At 35.7% G+C, this 19137-nt stretch overlaps 1 protein-coding gene across 6 annotated transcripts in view; it reads right to left on the bottom strand.

Moving 5' to 3' along the window:
* Positions 1 to 19137, bottom strand: part of EIF4G3 (eukaryotic translation initiation factor 4 gamma 3) — a 330809-nt gene that overhangs the window by 215476 nt on the left and 96196 nt on the right. For all 6 annotated transcript variants that reach the window (XM_049106169.1, XM_049106142.1, XM_049106171.1 and 3 more), the window contains one exon: positions 14456 to 14531. The gene's annotated coding sequence lies outside the window, so the exon portion shown is untranslated. Of the gene's footprint in view, positions 1 to 14455; positions 14532 to 19137 lie in introns of those variants that run through there.

Below are 19137 nucleotides of genomic sequence, written 5' to 3'. Positions count from 1 at the left end.
TGTTCTGCAAAGTAGATCTATAGCTTTCATCAAATGATTAAGAGTCCCGATCCTAAAAACACTGAGTATTGTAGTGCTTTTTACCTTGTGAGAATTCAAGAAAAAGGCAGCTTTCCACATATGAGCTGTGAAGAGACAGACCTGTATTCAAATTATCCAACTTTTCTGAACCCATTTCCCTATTTGTAAATGAAGGCTGTCCTAAGGATTAAGCAGTGCAGTGCACTGTATAACACCTAGGATGGTGCCTGGGACACAATTATCACTTAATAAATGTTAAATATCCAGCTGAATTCAAGCCCAGCCCTTACACTTAGTAGCTAGATGAACTTGGGCAAGATTTTTCATCATTTTTCTGTATCTGTTTTCCCAACTAATAAAGGGGATATAATTATACTTACCTCATACCTTTGCTATAGGGATTAAACGAGCTAAGGCAAGTAAAGTGCTTAGAATAGTGTCTGGTACATAGTAAGTGCTCATTAAGTGTTACATCATCAGTAACTAACAATGATGAAGAAAATGTTCTATAAACTATTAATTTCCCCATCGTCCACTCCTCTGATCAGGTGTCATCAATTCTTATAAATTTCATGACTTATTACACTGTGGAGTAGTACTCTCATCATCCAGTTTAAAGTACTTAACTAGAATATGTTCACTTATCCCTACTTTCCCTAAGATAGAGTCCAAATCTGTCCATCTGCATTTGATAGCTGAAAATTCATCTAGTCCTGTTATTTCTCTCATGAATAGTTATAGCTATGCTCTATTCCTCTAAGTACTTATGCCTAATGAGAACTCATGATAACTCTACCAACAAATGTTACTATTTAATTATATTTACTTGTCCTAATTTATATGGTCATTAATATGTCCTCCTCATTTTCCAGTATACTTAAAACAGTATATTGTCATTGTGCCTGACAAAATAAGAACTCTTTAAGACAAGAATCATCATATCTACCATCATTTTCCCATATTATGACACAAAATCTTGAACAGTTATCACTCAATAAACATTTACTAAACTGAGTTTGTCTCAATTATCCTTTATAACTGTCATATTTCCAATATTTAAGATCTGATAGCAAGCACCAAAAGGACAGTCTTTTTCAGTTATATTTATAATGCCACAGAAAAGTAACTTCAAACATGTTTTAAATTTTACAACAGATAAATGAATCTATTCTATATTTAGAAAGAAAAACAATATAGAAAAAAAAGACTAGACCTAATTAAAGGCTTATTTGTAACAACAACAAAATACAGCAGTAGCAGAATCAGCATTTCAAAAGTATTTAATGATGCTGATTGTAAAACTGGCTAAAGGAGAGTGATGTTAGTGATAATGAAGAATGAGCTTTCTTTAAAAGATTTTATTTATTTGTTTATTTGTTTGTTTATTCGAGAGAAAGAGCACGGAGAAGCACAGAGAGGGGTAGAAGGTGAGGGACAAGCAGACTCCCTACTGAGCATGGAGCTCAACTAGAAGCTTGATCCCAGGACCCCGAGATCATAAACTGAGCCAAAGTCACACTAACCAACTGAGCCACCCAGATGCCCTAAGAATTAGCTGCCTTATAAAACATCCTGAAGATGTTAGTAAAAGGAGAGCCCAGGAAAAATTAAGGAAATGATGAAACATACTCAATCTTGGTACCTGATAAATTTTTAAAAATTCAATCCAAGGTGATCCCTCAAAATAATACAAAGCTTGAAGTGCCTGGCTGGCTCATTCAGTGAAGCATCTGATTCTTGGTTATAAGTTTGAGCCCCAGGTTGTGTGGAGACATAATAATACAAGGCTTACACTCAGCTGGACTCTATGACTCAGCAATCCTACATCGGGGTATATATCCAAAGGAAATGAAAACGAGATAACAAAAAGATAAGCATGATCTGGGGTGCCTGATGGCTCAGTCAATTAAACATCCAACTTTTGATTTCAGCTCAGGTCATAATCTAGGGGTCGTGAGATCAGCCTCGTGTGAAGTTCCGCTCTGGATGTGGAGCCTGCTTAAGAGCCTCTCTCCTTCCCTCCCCCTTCCTCTCTATAAAAAAAAAGAAAAGATTAAGCGCACTCCAGGTTTACTGCAGCACTATTCACAATAAGCAAGATATGGAAACAACTTCACATCAGACAAATGATTAAAGAAGATTTGATGTACATACACACATGCACTGATTATTCAGCCCATAAGGAAATCTGCGATAACATGGATAGACCTTAAGGGCATTACACTAAGTGAGATAAATCAGACAGGCAAAGACCAATACTTCATGATAGTACTTAAATGTGGAATATAAAACAAACTCCTAGACACAAAGAATAGAATAGTAATTATCAGGGGCTGGAGGTTGAGGAATTTGGGAAATGTTGAACAAAGATTCCGGGGATGTAATGTACAGCATTGTGATTATTGTTAACAATACTGTATTATATAATTGGAAGTTGTTAAGACACTAGACCTTAAATGTTCTCACGACAAAAAAGAATAACTACGTGACATGATGGAGGGGTTAGCTAAGGTAATGGTGATAATCACGGTACAAAATGTAAGTATATCGAATCAACAGGATGTATGCCTGAAATTTACAATGTTAAATGTCAATTATATTACAATAAAAAGTAAACTACATGGAAAGAAAAGTAATACATGTCTTACCTCAACTGACTACCTTTCTATAATACCAATTTTTTGTTACTTATTTTACTACCAATTTATAAAAATAAGGTGACAATAATCTAGAATTACAATAATTACTGGCAACATTGTTAAAATTAGATTTTAGCTAAAAACAATTGTATGGAATTATTAAAAATAAAACAACATATCTAACAATATGGTAGTTACAGACTAAAAGGAGGAAATATAAAAAGAGTTAACAGTATTTAATACATGGATAATGACACAAGTCTTTTATCCCCTAATTTTCTTCGTTTTCTATAATGTACATTAATTTATTAAAAGAGTTGACTTTCCTACTTTAATAAAGTTAGACATTCCAGAGATTATCCTGTATGACGTTTATGATAAATACTAAAGTTTTAAAATCTACACTATTAAAATGGAACACAAATAAGCATTTTATTTAACACTACATTAAGCCTGTGCAAATGTCACTTCAAACAGATGCTAAAAAAAAACAAAACAAAACAAAAAAAAAAACAGATGCTAAGAGCAGTTGGTAGTTCCCTGGTTCTTATTGTAATACTGATAAAACTAGAGTAGTAACAGTGGCAGCAGTTGCTTCTAAATCCCTTAATGATTACATATCAGGTTTTATCAGTTTTAAATGGATTTGTCTCATTTAACCTTCATAATGACCTTTTGATAAATACTATAACTGTCTCCATTTTATTAATGAGGAAGGAAATTGAGGTACAAAAGAGTTTTAAGCAACTTGCTCAATGACCCACACAACTGCATGTGAAAGCACAAGGCTCTGAATTCAACTGGTAGCATTCAGGAGCCAGTTAGCCATGTTCAACTATTATCCATTATGATCCCCACGTAAAATGTAAATTCTAATTTATCCAGCAATACCATAAATATCAAAGCATTTTTATAATTTACATCTTAATCATGTCATATCCATACTTGAAATCCTTCAATGGATTTCCTGTATGCCAAGAAAATCTAAATGCCTTTTCAGAACCTTACAAAATTAGCATGATCTAGATTTTGTCACAGAGCTGCAGTTCCCAATATGAACACCACTAGTAATTTTTAAACATCAATAAACGAAAATTACATAAAATTAAAAATTCAGCTCCTTAGTCACATTAGCCACATTCCAAGTGCTGAGCAAGCATTTTAATGGACAGCACCAGATCCCAGACTACCATGTAGCGCTGTCTCCCAAACACTGAGCTTCCAAGAACAGGAGAGCTCTATTCATCTAAAATGCCTTTGAATTGCTGCAAATCTATCTGGAAGGTTCATACATTTCATCCCTATCCGTGAAGGGCTGAGTTCTCCTCCTGGTTCAGATATCCTAAAATTCCACCTTATCTGGCCTACCACTCATACCTAATTAAGAAGTACTCAGTTATCAATTTTATAGCCTATATATCTCATTCAAGGCACTTACTACAATTTTCATTAGCTTTTACTTTCAAATCAATGTTTTTCTCCCAGAAGTAATACAGTAAGTCATACCTAGTGGGTATTCAACAAATACTAGCTGGACTGAGTGTTAACAATTTTAAGTAATCTTAATAATGTTGCTAACATTTAGATAAGATAAATATCAGGGTTGCTCAGCCATGGCATTCGTGACATTTTAGAATAACTTTTGCTACAAGGCTCCCCTGTTAACTTTGGGATGTTCAAGTGCATCCTTGGTCTCTGGCTTTCAAATGCCACGAGCACTCCTTCTCTACCCCTGTATCAAATTATGACAACAAAAAATGTCTCCAGACATTACCAAATGTCCTCTGGAGGGTAAAAGCATCTCTAGTTGAGAATCACTGACCTAGATTTTTTTCAAGTGATTAGAGAATTCTGAGTAGAACATTAAATCAACAGCCAATATTAAGAAAATAACTAAACAACAACAAATTGGATCATCTAGGTGAAATGGACCCATTCCTAGAAACACAAAATCTACCAAGACTAAATCACAAAGAAATAAAATCTGAATAGACATGTAACTAGTAAGGAAACTGAATCCATACTCAAAAAAAGAAAAAAAGAAAAGCCTTGGACTTGATGGCTTCATTGGGAAATGCCACCAAACATTTAAAAAGGAATACTAATTCTTCTCAAACTTTTCCAAAAAAATGAAGAATATTCCTTTATCATTCTATGAGGCCAGCATGATCTTGACAGGAAAGCCAGATAAAGGCATTATAGAAAACGAAAGACCAATATCAATGCAAAACTCCTCAAAATAATTTAAAAAATAAAAAACAAAAAGCCAACCAACCAGCAAACAGAACCCAAGAGCATATTAGGAGGATTATATATCATGACCAAGTGGTACTTATTTATTCAAGATATGCAAGGACATATCAAAAATAAAATAAAGGGGGATCCCTGGGTGGCGCAGCGGTTTGGTGCCTGCCTTTGGCCCGGGGCGTGATCCTGGAGACCCGGGATCGAATCCCACGTCGGGCTCCCGGTGCATGGAGCCTGCTTCACCCTCTGCCTATGTCTCTGCTTCTCTCTCTCTCTCTCTGTGTGACTATCATAAATAAATAAAAAATATTAAAAAATAAAAAAATAAAAAAATAAAAAATAAAATAAAGGGATGCCTGGGTGGCTCAGCAGTTAAGCGTACGCCTTTGGCTCAGGACATGATCCTGGAGTTCCAGGATCGAATCCCACATCGGGATCCCTGCATGGAGCCTGCTTCTCCCTCTGCCTGTGTCTGTGTCCCTCTCTCTCTCTCTGTGTCTCTCATGAATAAATAAAATAAAAAATATTTTTAAAAAATTCTTTAAAAGAAAAGAAAGAAAGAAAGAAAGAAAGAAAGAAAGAAAGAAAGAAAGAAAGAAAGAAAAGAAAGAGAAAGAAGAAAGAAAGAAAGGAAAGAAAGAAAAAAAAGAAAGGAAAGAAAGAAAGAAGAAAAGAAACAAGAAAAGAAAAGAAAGTGAGGGAAGAAGAGAGGGAGGGAGGGAAACAGGGAAGGAGGGAGGGAAGGTGGGAGGGAAGGAAGGAAGGAAGGAAAGAAGGAAGGAAGGTAGGTTGGTTTCCAGACACTCAAGATAAGGGAAAATGAAGAGTTGTTATAGAGTAGTTATAGTTGTTGTAATAGCCGGATTTTCAGTTTTTAAAATGAAGAGTTCTGTGGATGTGTGGTGATAATGGCTGCACAAGATGAATGTGTTAGTACCATTTAACTGTATACTTTTTTTAAAGTTTTTCTTATTTATTCATTCATGAGAGACACAGAGAGAGAGGCAGAGACATAGGCAGAGGGAGAAGCAGGCTCCTCACAGGGAGCCTGATGCGAGACCCGATCCCAGGATCACAACCTGAGCCAAAAGCAGATGCTCAACCACTGAAACACCCAGATGCCCTAACTGTATACTTTAAAATTATTAAAATGGAGGATGCCTGGCTAGTTCTGTTGGAAGAGCATGTGGTTCTTGATTTTGGGGTTGTGAGTTTAAGCCCCAAATTGGGTGTACAAATTACTTAAATAAATAAAACATTTTTGGGATGCCGGGGTGGCTCAGGGGTTGAGCATGTCCCTTCAACTCAGGGCGTGATCCTGTAGGCCTGGGGTCGAGTCCCACATTGGGCTCCCTGCATGGAGCCTGCCTCTCTCTGTCTCTCATGAATAAATAAATAAAATCTTTAAAAAATAATAAAATAAAACTTTTTTAAAAATAAAATAATTAAGATGGCAAATTTTATGTTATACATATTTTTCTATAATTTCATTTTTAAAAAAGTATCTGATATGATTTTCATCCTTTATTTAAATTTCAAAAACAAAAATCAGGATATCTAACTGTGGTCACACATAAGTAATGCTATTGGAGAAAAGTGACAACAATAATAATTGTAAATTCTACAGTCTTCTTACAATAAAATCCTTTGTGTCCCAACAAATAGGAAAACTTCATTCCTTTTCCATACTCCATAATGCAAAAATATTAAACAGGGAAAAAGATTAAAAGGCTTTGAAAAACAAAGTCCTGGGCAGCCCGGGGTGGCTTAGGGGTTTAGGGCCGCCTTCAGCCAAGGGTGTGATCCTGGAGACCCGGGATCGAGTCCCACATCGGGCTCCCTGCATGGAGCCTGCTTCTCCCTCTGCCTGTGTCTCTGCCTTTCTCTCTGTGTGTCTCTAATAAAGAAAAAAAAAAGTCCCGAAACATTCCTAATTATTACATTCCTACAACTGAGAAATGGGTAATAATTAAAACTTTGCTAATTTTCTAGACAAACCATAACATCATTATTTTACCAATGTTAAGCATTCTTCCACAGCCAATTAAAATCTGCTAATTTTCTCTTTTGCGAACTGGGAAATAGCACTTTTGACCTATGTTAGCAAATACAACTGAAAATACACTCTCAGGGACCACCTGAGGGTGCTGGGGTGGCTTTATCAGTTGATTTCACCTCAGGTCATGATCACAGGGTCACGAGATCGGGCCCCACAATGGGCATGATGGTTAGGGTGGAATCCGCTTGAGATTCTTTTTCTCTCTCTCCCTCTGACCCTCTTTCCTGCTCCCACTCTAAATAAATAAATAAATAAATAAATAAGATGAAATATTTAAAAAAATAGATGAAATATTAAATAAATAGATGAAATATTAAAAAAAAATAGGGGCAGCCCAGGTGGCTCAGCGGTTTAGTGCTGCCTACAGCCCAGGGCATGATCCTGTAGACCCAAGATCGAGTGCCACCGTCAGGCTCCCTGCATGGAGCCTGCTTCTCTCTCTCTCTCCCCTCTCTGTGTATTCTCAGGAATAAAAAAATAAAATCTTTAAAGAAAAAAAAATAGAAACACCTGAAACTCAAGATACAATGAAATGGATATGCTCCTGTACTGTTTGCAGCAACATACCCTAACTATACCATAACTATACCCTGCCATAACTATATGTCAAAAATATTAATTATCTTTAAAGTATGTTGTGTTTTAACATAGTAAGGTTACTTTTGAGAATCGTAGCCTAAGGAAATAGATAAAAAAATCCACACATATATGTATTTTATTTATGCATATGTATATATCACAAAATTATTTTTTTAAAGATTTTACTTATTTATTTGACAGAGGGGGAGAGAGAAAGACAGAGAGAAAAGAAGCAGGGGGAGTGGCAGGCAGGAGAGGGAGAAACAGGCTCTATCTCAGGACCCCAGGATCATGACCTGACCCAAAGGCAAATACTTAACCCACTGAGCCACCCAGGAGCCCCACAAATTATTTACTGATTATATAAATTATGGTTCACCTCACAGACATGATATTTAAACTTATGTGTATGTTTCTGTTATGTAATAACATGGGAGATGATTTAACATACAATGTTATATAAAAAAAGAAAACAACCTAATTGTATAATCATGTGATTATACAATTGAAGAAACCAAACTCTACCGTAGGGGGGAAAAGAATATATAGGACATGTGATTATGAAGCCCTAAATCTTAAGCCTAAAGTTTACTTTTCCTCCCAAGAAGATGCTACTAATAAACACAACATGGAAATATCTTGAAATAGGGCAGCCCGAGTGGCTCAGCAATTTAGCGCCGCCTTCAGCCCAGGGCCTGATCCTGGTGACCCAGGATCGAGTCTCCCACATGGAGCTCCCTGCATAGAGCCTGCTTCTCCCTCTGCCTGTGTCTCTACGCTCTCTCTCTCTCTCTCTGTGCCTCCTCTCATTAATAAATAAGCAAAATCTTTAAAAAACAAAAAAAAGAAGTATCTTGAAATAATTAACTTGAGTCACAAAAGAAAAATCAAAAAACAAAAAACAACCAGTATCTACTGCATTATTCCTTTTCCTATTATACTTTTTTTTATTATTATAATTTTTAAATGAATCCTTAATAACAGAAAGAAGAACAATGGTCGGGGGAAAGTAGAAAAAAATTTACGAAAGAAATAAAGAAACTTTTAAGAATGATGCATATCTTAATTTTGATTGTAGCTAAGGTTTCATGGGTGTACATATATGTTAAAAGTTACCCATGAATAAATAAATAAAATCTTAAAAAAAAACTTACCAAATTATATACTTTAAATAGTACATTTTAGATACATCTAAACCATTAGGACTATCTATCTATCTATCTATCTATCTATCTATCTATCTATCTATCTAGTGTATCAAATATACCCCAATGAAGCTATTTTTAAAAATAAAGTCTACATAAATAATCAATTCATCTGGTGTATTTACCACTGGAGGGAAAAATGGATGATGATGATGATGATGATGATTATTATTATTATGATAGATCACTGGACAATTAAGTAGATTTACATCTTGCTGGATACAACTGTCTAAGAAGTGTTGATCAACCCATACTAAATTTTGTCCCTATGCAGGTACCTCCATTGACATGTTGGTCTACCCAGTGTTTATCAGTGACCTGAAAAAAAAATTAAAATAAAAGCATGATTTTCTACTTAGATGTCACAGAACTACAAGATGACAGAATCAAGGCTTTAGAAGTATAAGCTGGCTGAACAGGATCATGAAATGTTACACTATTAAGGAGTAATTTATTCACCTTATTTATTGGAATTTTGAAGAAGCAGTTAATAACTCTTCCAATGCACCAAAATATAGGACTGCTGCTTCTTGTAGTAGAGTCATTATTCCAAGCAAATTTTGTATTAAGTTCATTTCTGCAATCATATTAAAAATACTGGCTTAGGAGCACCTGGGTGGCTCAGTTAAGCAACCAACTCTTAATCTCAGCTCAAATCATGATCTCAGGGTAAAGAGTTTAGGCCTCAAATTGGGCTCTACACTGGGTACAGAGCTCACTTTAAAAGAAAAATATTTAATAGCCATAAAATCTGGGGCACCTGGGTGGTTCAGTGGTGAGGGTCTGCCTTTGGCTCAGGTTGTGATCTTGGGGTCTGGGGATCCAAGTCCCTGTGGGGAGCCTACTTCTCCCTCTGCCTAGTGTCTGCTTCTTTCTCTGCCTAGTATCTGCTTCTCTCTGTGTGTCTCTCATGAATAAATAAATAAAAATCTTTCTAAAAAATAGCCATAAAATCTAATTTCTCTAAATAAAATGGTAAGCCAAAAATATACAACATGGTGAAATTTCATTTTGTTTTCAGAAGCATGACAATTACTAATAAATATACATCAAATTAGCTCATCCCTCTTCAGTTGTACCATTTTCTCTCGTCCATATAGTATATATTTCTCTTACTAGAGCTTAAAAACTACTGGCTTTATTCCTTTTATGTTCACATAATCAATCACTCTCAATGAAATTATGGCTAAAAACGAATAATGACAAACTTGTCTCTCCCATCCCTGATAAATATCCCAAAGAGAAACTTCTATAAATCAGGCTAAAATGAATGAATGAATGAATGATAATCAGGCTAAAACATGTAATATCACAGCACTATAAAAACTGAGTCCTGGGGTGTCTAACACAGCCAGTTTGGCATTCAACTCTTGGTTCCGGTTCAGGTCATGATTCCAAGGTCCTGGAATTGTTCCCCATGTCAGGCTCCATGTTCAGTGTAGAGTCTGCCTGAGAGTCTCTCCCTCTCCCACTCTCCCACTTGCCTCTCTCTCTAAAATAAATAAATCGACCTTCAAAAAACAAAGTCTGGGATCCCCGGGTGGCTCAGCAGTTTAGCACACCTGCCTTCCGCCCAGGCCTTGATTCTGGAGTCCCAGGATCGAGTTCCGGGTCAGGCTCCCGGCAGGGATCCTGCTTCTCCCTCTGCCTGTGTCTCTGCCTCTCTCTGTGTGTCTCTCATGAACAAATAAATAAAATCTTTAAAAAAATTTTTTAAACAAAAACCAAAAAAATTCCTACTGCAGATGATACTTTATCAGCAGAAAACCTATCCATAATGGCTGAAATAAAGGTAGAAAGCCTGCAAACAGACATAAAAAAGTAAAATCTTTGATTGTATAATTTTTAAAAACTGGCCAGGATTCATTTTTACCTTTCAAGGAATTCACCAACTCAATTCAAGAGACATATGGGCATCATGTGGTGAGGCAGGAGTAGGTGAACAAATAAAGGTTAGCCTTTACTTCATGCTACAGAAATGATGCTAATGGACCCAGACACTAGAGAAATAGTGACCAATACATACTCCTGGGGCTGAGAAGGGGGATTAAAAATGTCAAAGCACCTGGTCAACTACTCTCCTATTCATTCAGTTAGTATGTACAACACTATAAAAGTGAGGCAGAGACTAAAATTGCTACCAATGGAAACAACTGATCAAAAAAAAAGTGAAGACTGCCAAATTTGAAGGTAACTTTTATTGCCTAAAATAAAATTTCTTGTCATTCCAGAATAGGCATTATATATAATTGATGCACCTACTTTTTTAATTAACTGAAGGACTGTATAAAAGGCAGTGGCTTCAAACAGAAAAGTCAAATATGATCTAACACAAAAATAAATTCAAACCTTTTGCTTCATAACATGACATGTAAACTCTGTAGCAGACACTGTGGGATTTGGATAACTTCCTCTCCAAAGTACTAAGTTTAAGAAGTCACATGTCTTCATTTATAAGGCATTTCAAAAACATAGATAGCTACACTTTAACTCAGTAATATCATTTCTAGAATTTGTTCTGCAAAATAATCCAAAATTCAGGAAAGGCTTTAAATTCAAGTAAGTTATTTCCAATATGAAATACTAGAAACAGGGGATCCCTGAGTGGCGCAGTGGTTTGGCGCCTGCCTTTGGCCCAGGGCACGATCCTGGAGACCCGGGATCGAGTCCCACGTCGGGCTCCCGGTGCATGGAGCCTGCTTCTCCCTCTGCCTGTGTCTCTGCCTCTCTCTCTCTCTCTCTGTGACTATCATAAATAAATAAAAATTTTTTAAAAAATGAAATACTAGAAACAATGTTTAACCTCTCACCTAAATAATATTTATATCTACTATTGATTTTTCTCAACAAAAACCCTGCTTCTCACCCAGTGTTCTGAATAAAAAGTACTACCTTCATTCATTTACTCAAGTCAAATCCATAACATCACTCTTTATTCTTTTTTTACATCTCACATCCAAGCTAATACGATATCCTATGGAGTTTCGAAATATACACCAAATTCCACTACTCATCTTTTTCTGTACCAACTTAGAGCAAGCCACCACCATCTTTTGCCTTTTTTATTATAATAATCTCTAACTCGTCATCTTGCTTCTATTTCACCACCACAGCCACTTGCCCTCATCAGTCTATTCTGTATAGAACAGCTAGAGTGGTCTTTAAAAGGAAATTCAGACCTATTGCTCCTGTTTCTAATGGTTTTCCAGCACATAGAATAAAATCCAAATTCTTGCCATGGTAAATAATGCCCCACATAATCTCATGCTTCAGAGACTTCTCTGAATTCTCTCCCTAACCTCTCTCTTCTCCAACCACACTAGTTTCCTTGCAGTTCTAAGACCACATCAAGCACATTGCTATCCCTAAGCATTTGCACTGCTGTTCCTTCTACTGGAAATATGCTTTCCCTAGAAATATGCAAGGCTCACTCCCTCACTTCTTAGCTTTCTACTTCAATCATGCCTTTAGACAGAATGTCCCAAGAGCCCTAGGAAAAGTAGGATTGTTCAGTCATTCTCTATCCCTTTATACTGTCTCATTTTCATCAAGAGCCCTATTCCTACCCACTACTATATTTCACATACACATGTTTACTTTTCTTCTAAACGACAGAACGTTATAAACTCTATTATGAGGGATCCCTGGGTGGCGCAGCGGTTTGGCGCCTGCCTTTGGCCCAGGGCGCGATCCTGGAGACCTGGGATCGAGTCCCACATTGGGCTCCCGGTTCATGGAGCCTGCTTCTCCCTCTGCCTGTGTCTCTGCCCCCCTCTCTCTCTGTGACTATCATAAATAAATAAAAATAAAAAAATAAAAATAAAAAAATAAAAAAAAATAAACTCTATTATGAGTACAATGGGTTTGGTTTGCTCACTACTACATCCACAACACCAAACAGTACCTGATACACTTTAAAAGCTCAAGAAATATTTGTGAACTGTTCAGTGTATATTAAATTCTTATGACAAAATAGACAGCCATCTATTATTTATGATATATTTCAATAGCACAGGAAAAGCTAATATTATAATATGAACTGACAAACTAGAATAAAATATCTTATACAGAGCCTAAAACAGAAAGAAAAAAGGAAACTATACCCAAAAAATCGTTACAGTAGTTGCTTCCAGAAATCAGATTACTAGAAATTTTCATTTTCTTCTATCTTATTCTTGAAAATAATAATTGAATGTTAAAGAGTACTTTCATCATTAGAAGAAATGTATATTCTAAGAGTTATGCCACACAAAAATTAAGCTGTCCTTAAGGTCAGTACCAACAATACAAAACAAAAAAAAACCCTTTGGCCTATAGAAAGTTTATGTCAGAAAAAAAACTAAAGGCTGCTCTTCAATGTAAATTGAAGGTTCTTAATTATTAGAATGATCAGGCAATTTGTCATCCAAATTGAATCAATTTTAAGAGTCAGGGGGTTCAAAAAATAATTTACAAGTGTTAATCTATAATCTGTAAACTGAGACTTGTTTCAGGGAAATCATCCTAACCGTTCCTGTACAATAAAGTTTTAACTCTCCATGACAATCTTAAAACCTTCAAAACCCGGGCAGCCCGGGGAGCTCAGCGGTTTAGTGCGGCCTTCAGCCCAGGGTGTGATCCTAGAGACCCAGGATTGGGTCCCACTTCATCGGGCTCCCTGCATGGAGCCTGCTTCTCCCTCTGCCTGTGTCTCTGCCCCTCTCTCTCTCTCTCTCTCTCTCTCTCTCTGTCTCTCATGAGTAAATAAATAAAATCTTAAAAAAAAAAAAAACTTTCAAAACCCATCTACTAGCTCATCTCTGCTTCCGCTACAAAACCTAACACACATGCCATAGTAAGCTGACTAGCGGCCATTCATTCCATTAAGTATGCCTCTGAATTTAACTTCCTAGAAGGTCTTTTGTTCCCTACTCTGCCTAGAGACATCCTATATCTTTCAGCTTAGTGTCACTTCCATAATGAAAGGACTTCTTCCTTTCCCATATATATCATGTTTGTATCTCTAATCAAAAATTCTTAACTTTGGGCTGATGAATGGCCTAATGAATATTTGTGAAATTCTGAAATTATACATAAACACTGGGTATATGCTCTTTTTTGAGAAGAAAGTATTGTGACTACATTCAGATTCTAAAAGTAATTCACAACCCAAAAGGATAAGAATCAGTGCTTTATCATACCCTATTTGTAGGATGAGGAATAAATGGTATGATGAACTGAAATAATAAAAAGGTATATCTGACTCTTACATTTTCACTAAATTCCCTTAGATCACTGTGAGACACCTGAAATCTGCTTCTAATTTTATGACCTTCATCCTCTACATTCAAAAATTTAAACTTTGAAAAGATTAAAACTTTTAAAAAAGATTTTTAACATCAAAAAAGAAAATTAAAACTCAATTTCCTAAAAGAATTATAAGACAAGGCCACAGGGGAATTACAGAAAGATGAAAAAGGAGGAATAAGATCACATATGTATGAGCCAATCTATCTTAAAACAATGTTTGTTTCACACCCAATTATTAAATTAAGATGATGAGGAAAAAGGCCTAGTGACCCTTCTTAAATACACCTAATTTAAATTGGTATTTTAATGAACCATTTACCAAACCTTCACATGCCAATCAAACAAACATTGCTGTGATATCAAAGGCTCATGTGCAAGAAGTCAGGCACTGCGACAGCAGTCCTTGAGGTACTCACCGTGCTGTACACTGCTGAGACAGCAGGAGTGAAGATTCGGTCCTCGAGAGGCTGCTGCACAGGTCCTCTAGGGATTCTAGAAGAGCGAGTTAAGGATAAGAGAACTCAAAAATGCCTTCCTTTAGCATTAACAGAAATTTACCATCATAAGGTTCTGTCAATGACCCAACTTTCGTCACCCAATTAGTAAGGTTACTCATTTACTTCTCCACAAAACTGGAAAACAAATATTTCAAATTTCTTAAAGTAATCAGCTCAATCTCTCCAAAAGTGATTCCCAAGATAAGCATTCCATGGCAACTCAAAACAAATAAAATTACACAAGCCTCCACACTTCAGGTCCATGATGAGAATCTACCTTTACTCTCTAGAGAAAAAGACTAAAGAAGTATAAACAGGATATTCAGGAAGATGCATGCAAATTACTGAAAAAGACACAGTCTGTTCTGCTAATTACTCAGAAATGGCAAATACAATTGTTTCCTTGTTTTTCTATTTTAGCTGCTACTTTCCCCATATCTACCCACCAACTATAAATTAAAAAGAGGCTCGGGGCACCTGGGTGGCTCAGTGGGTTTAAGTGTCTTGCCTTTGGCTCAACTCATAATCTCAGGGTCCTGGGATCAGGCCCCACAACAGCTCTCTGCTCAGTGGAGAACCTGTTTCTCCCTCTCCCTCTCCCTCTGCTCTCCCCCTGCCTGTGCTCTATCATGTACGTTCTCTCTCTCTCAAATTAATTAATTCATTCTTTTTTACCATAAAGGTTCTTCAGCATAATATTTAAAATATTTCAGCATGTTGCCAGGATAGTCTATCAAAGGACAAAAGACTATCATTTTAATCAGCTTCAAAACCAAATGACATGAGCTCCATCTACCTGGCAAAATGATATTTTACCTCTTTAAGAATGACAACCCAAAAAAAAAAAAAAACCCAACTAGACAACCAAAAGATTAATAGCAATTCTCTCCAGAAAATAAGATTACATAACTCTATTGTGTGTTTATACTAATTTAAATGTATTTTTAAAAGGACTATAAATATAATAAATGCAAAATGAAACTGAATGTTTCCTTAAACCTAACAAATACTTCATACTTCTCATATCATATTACTTCCTAATTCAGTGAAACATTTTGGAACACAAAATGACAGCTACAAATAATAATTTTATATGAATGACCACAAATTACAGAAATCTGAATCAATAAGAGAAATTCTTTATACTTAAGTAGCAACAGTTTATTGAAGTGGAACAGAAAAAATAAAGCAAAAACCCTCAAAGCATTAGTCACTCAAAATCAGTAACACCGTACCAGTCTCTAGACAATTCTTAAAACTAGCAACCTCAGACCACAGTTCAACGTGTTGTCATCAACCCCTAGACACAACGGATCTAAAATGCTGTAGGATTTCAAGGAAGTAAACAGTATTTGGAATGTTTAAAAAGATAATAAAATAAAATGCGGCAAGAAATAGCAAAGCTAAGGCATTTCATAAACTACTTCATCCGAGCTACAGATATGCTTGCAATGTAGAAAACATAAGCCTAACAAGTTCCGAAACAAAAGTCCTTAATTATGAGCTTGTTAATTCTTTCAGAATGAAGATTACCCTTGGCTGACATAAAACTTTCCTTGAATTACAGTTCTGCATTGTGGTCACATGAATGGTGGAAAATATGAGACGATCTTTCTTCTGCAGAGCCAACTGCTATTGCTTTTGCTAGCTAGGGCTAATTCTCACCCTATGAGAATAAGTTCTCAAATGAGAGTTCTCAGTACTATGCCCCAGAAGCTGAGCCCACACCATTTAACCTTACAAAAGAAGGCTAGGGTTCCTGATTTCTAGTAGTTATTTTATTGGCTAACAATATAATTACAAGATTTGTGAAGAGGCAATCACATATCTATGGTCAACAGTCCAAGTAACAAATATTCTTTCTCCTGGGCGACAAATACAGAATGTTGATTTTGTTTATTTTATTCTCTGTAACCACTAACACAATATTGTAGACTGATAAACTGTTTCCTAAAACAAAGTTATGAGTAAAATTTATTTATTTTAAAATAAAAACATAGTTCTATAAAAAAGAAAACCAAAAATAGAAGTCAGGAGATCTGAATCTAAAGTAGCCTCCAAGTCTAACCAACTATGTTGTCTTCACTGAATCATTTTACAGTATTGCCTGTCAAATGAGGCTCAACAAAAAGTAATTCTCTCAAGTTAACAAGGCTAAGTGGTCAGGCCATGTCGCCCTAAAGTCTAAAGACCACGCTCTTCCTATTACATCATTGTGTCCAGAGACAGAATACTTTACAGCAAAGTAAAAAACAGTATCACAATCTGGTCAAAATATGATTGCCCCCATCCACATGACAGAACTAAATGATAAGTTCATCTAATAGGCGATTCAATGAAGTGTGTCACCCGAAAATTCTAGAAAGTCTCAAATTCTTGGCCCAAATTGAATCATCTGCCCAATAGTAAATGAACACTTAGTACTGGGCAGGTAATGTATCAAACCAAGTGAGCTTATTTTACAGAGCAATTTTCTCCTTTAATTTAATGATGATGATAACCTATCTTCATTAATATGCTAAAGCCACTGAATTAGGGACACCTAGGTGGCTAAACTATTGAGTGTCTGCCTTCGGTTCAGGGTGTGATCCTAGATCCAGGGATCAAGCGCCACATTGAGTCCCACATCAGGCTCTCTACAAGGAGCCTGTTTCTCCCTCTGCCTGTGTCTCTGCCTCTCTCTCTGAATCTCTCATGAATAAATAAAATCTTAAAAAAAAAAAAAAACCTACTGAATTGTACACTCGAAAAGTGTGAATTTTATCGTATATAAATAATACTTCTATAAAAATTAACCTTATTAATTTGCAAATAAGTTGTTTTGCCCCATTTCCACTGAAACCCAGCTCAATAAATCAGTATGAAAGAGGCACTTCCAGCCATAAATAAGTGAATTAAAAGAAATGATAGGCATGTAAAGCTCTTTCACTACAACACATCTCCTCCTAATTCTGCCTGCCATTAAGCTTATTACCAGCTTTCATCAAGCTCTGTATCACCAGCATAAATCATTGGATATTTACCTATTTAACCTTTGAGCTCAAGTTAGCAAGCAAATGGTTTCTTATAGTACCACTTAAAATTCTAATTCAATCAATAAGCAGAGTAATATGCATGGGCAGTGCTCTAGAGCATGTTTTTATTTTTTAAATTTCATAACTGAAAATATAGTAGGCATACCCACTTGACACTTCTGTAGTTCAAACTGCTATGAGTTAAATCATTAGGAATTACAAGAAAATCATTAGCAAATCTAGACAGATGGTATGTAACAATTGAATTTAAGACTCTAACTACAAATACAAATGCAAAATATTTTACTTCCCCACTTTCTTTTTCTAATAAAAAATTAACAGAAATAAATAAAATGTGAAGATTAAAGAGTATTAAAATATAACAGACTCTAAATTATTAAGCTACTTACTACATACCCTCCACATTGTCAATTAGGCAGATAAAAAATTTTCAAAGATCAAATTTCTTCAAAGAAATCCAAAGATCTAAGAGATTACATAATAATCTGAATGTTTCCTACCTATGTCAAAAAAACAGAAAGGAACTGATAATTTTTTAAGCACATGTGTGTACTGAAATTTCATGAATGACAAACTCTCTCATTAGGAAAAAAGCCTCTTGATCAAAGACATATCAGACCCTGAGTTTGACCAGTAATCAGTATCTCCTCAAAAGGTATATTTTAAGGAATCAGAAAACAAGCAATTAAAGTCAACAGAAATCTTTCTCCGTATGCTGAAACACTAATGTTCCATTTATAGACCCCAGCTGAATGTTCCCAAACTTTGCCCTAGTCCACTGTAAGAAAAGCTACTATCCTGGATCAATACTCAGCGAAAGCAATATTCTTAAAGTGACAGCCTCAAGTTATTACTGCTTCATTGAAAAGGAAAGCAAGAGTACAAAAATCTCATTGTAGAAATTACTTTAGAGAAGACACAGGCAATTGATTTCAGGAAATGAAGACAAATAAATGAAAAAGATCTTTTTCTGCATTATTTCTTATTTGAGCTTTATGGCAATATGGTAATACTCATTAATTTATACCTTTTTCTCTTCCTTCCTTTCCCTGTCTCTTTCTTAATTTGGATTTTACTTTTAAATAATGTCTACACCCAATGTGGGACTCAAAAATACAACCCCAAAGTCAAGAGTCGCATGTTCTACCAACTGTGCCAGCCAGGAACCCCTCTTCTTTCGATATATGAAATCAAAACAGGTATGATAATGAAAAAGGAAGAGAACTTGTATAGGATATAAGAATAAGGGCAGAATTTCTACACTATAACCTGTTTCATAATGATATCAAACATTATTTCTCAAAAAAAGCACTGTTTCAAATATAGTTGCTTTAGAAATAGCTATATTCCCTTTAATGTTAATTCTGACTCATTAAGGGATATGTACTTTAAAAATTATAGAAATCCAATTTAAGTAAACTAGCATACTTTGAAAATTACCCCTACAAAACAAAATTTAACTTAGCATTTTACAGGAAATGAACTAGTCAAAACTGAATAAGCGGGCACCTGGGTGGCTCAGTCAGTTAAGCATCCAACGCTTGATCTCATGATCTCAGATCAAAT

This window comes from Canis lupus, chromosome 2 (assembly GCF_003254725.2).
Source record: "Canis lupus dingo isolate Sandy chromosome 2, ASM325472v2, whole genome shotgun sequence".
Classification (NCBI taxonomy): Eukaryota; Metazoa; Chordata; class Mammalia; order Carnivora; family Canidae; genus Canis; species Canis lupus.
Note: the sequence above shows the minus strand (reverse complement) of the source record. Positions and strands in the feature narration are given on the sequence as shown.